The sequence below is a fragment of the Podarcis bocagei genome (genome assembly GCF_964188305.1).
Source record: "Podarcis bocagei genome assembly, chromosome: 6".
Classification (NCBI taxonomy): Eukaryota; Metazoa; Chordata; class Lepidosauria; order Squamata; family Lacertidae; genus Podarcis; species Podarcis bocagei.
The window spans coordinates 54,833,750-54,834,534 of NC_138130.1; positions in this window are offsets into that span (position 1 = coordinate 54,833,750).

Sequence of the window (785 nt, forward strand, 5' to 3'; positions counted from 1 at the left end):
GCAGAGAGCTGGAGATATGCGCAGATAAACACATCCTGAGAAGGCAATGGTCCATGTTTGCATAGTCTGTCACCTGGCATCGCCTGGAGGAAGGGTTTGGCAGAGTGATTTTGACTGGATTACTTGAGAGATTATGGAGGACAGGGGAGGGGTGATGGAGTCCTAGAGAAATTGAGCAAATATATTGTAGTGAAGAAGACATCCCCCCCCCCCTTCCGTAACAGAAATCATTATGAATTCAGCTGGACTTACTCAAGGCTTATTTGTGCCAAGATTCAGCAACTCAACGCCGTCATTTGTTTTCAGTGTCACGAGCTCAACCCTAGAATTTATGGAGTTCCTCTGCAAGTTGCAAGGAGAGGAAAGAAAGTTTCCAATGCAGAGTGAGTGTTTCTAAGACAGTCGAGGTCTAAGTTCTGCTGCAAGGGGCTTGCTCCCACGTAAATATGCATAGAACTAAAGTCTGTAGTAGGCTTTGGGCTGGAGTTTTATAACTGCGAGATAAATTGGTGTGCATTTGTCTCTTAACTATTTGTGTTATGCAACCCATTATCCTGTCCTAAAGCCATGGAATTCGATCTCTGGCTCACAGCTCCCCTGTAGCTTATTAGTAACGATAGAGGTTTGCTACAATACAAGGATCCAACCCAGCATCTGCTTATTTTCAAAGTGCTCTGACACAGATCTGGTTAGCTTCTTACGTACGTAGCTGTTACTGTTCAGCTCTAGAGTACAGTATTTGTTAGTCGAAATCCCTTCCGTTTATTAGCAAATCCGTTCCTTTT